This window comes from Octodon degus, unplaced genomic scaffold, assembly GCF_000260255.1.
Source record: "Octodon degus isolate 3935 unplaced genomic scaffold, OctDeg1.0 scaffold00070, whole genome shotgun sequence".
NCBI lineage: Eukaryota > Metazoa > Chordata > Mammalia > Rodentia > Octodontidae > Octodon > Octodon degus.
The window spans coordinates 6,834,431-6,835,516 of NW_004524646.1; positions in this window are offsets into that span (position 1 = coordinate 6,834,431).

The window sequence follows — 1,086 nt, forward strand, 5'->3', positions numbered from 1 at the left end:
TTTATAGCTGAGTAGTACTCCATTATATAAAAGTACCACATCTTTTTCAACCATTCCACATGTGACGGGCCCTGTCAGAGCTTTCGAGACAGATGTGTGAACAATCCCAGAAGCAGCCTTACCTGGTGACTTTCTTGGAGGTTTTTTTTTTTTTTTTTTTTTTGTACTAGGAGTTGGACTCAGGGCATTGCGCTTGCCAGGTAGGCAATGTACCTGGAAATTTTTGAAACAATAAGAGTGCTTGTCACTCTGATTTATAAGAATGCTGCTTTTAACTTTAATAAATGTAAGCATGAGTTAAGAGAAGCATTTTCATTATGTTAAAGTTCCGTGAGTAAGGAAAAACAAGCCTCAGGACCCAGGACCACCTGCCTGTGCGGACGATGATTTCCAGACAGGATTCCAGCCCTGCTGGGCTCTGACGGATTTCACATGAAACTGTGCAAAACCAGACCCAGAGCTTCCCCGGGCCTGGTGAGGGGAGCCTGTGGTACTCTGCAAACGCTCTCTTGGCGTGTTTTTCTGCACTGCTTCTAGATCTTTCATTACTGGATAGTGTGGAATAAATACAGGATAGTGCAAGCCAGAAATAGGTGTAGTGAGTTTCATCTGAAATTACAGCAGAAGTCAAAAGAGATTTGCAAAACCTTCCAATTTCCTAAACAGAGGTTTCAGTGAACACCGCTGGGGTGTAAAGAGAGAGGGCAGAAGGGCTGGCGCTCACACCCAGAAGGGCGTCAGAGGCACTGGCGGTCGTGACGGGCCCGCGTGACAGATGGCTTCCGACCGCTTCCTGCCAGCCAGCTGTTCTGTTTGACCTGGTGGAATGCACTATCGGAAGTGCCTGCTCAGGCCGGAACCAGCTCGGTGGCAGCTCTTGCCTCGCGTGCCAGGCCTGGGGCTCATCCCCAGCATCACCCAAGAGTGAACAAATAAACAGCCCGCTTATTGCCTCATGTAGCATTCAGCAAATATTTAGTATATGCTATTTTTTCTCTAAAACGGTTATCTCATATAATGAAACAAGTCGAAGTCATATAAAGATTAAAAATAGAGGTAAAAATAGCTATTAAACACAAATTTTTT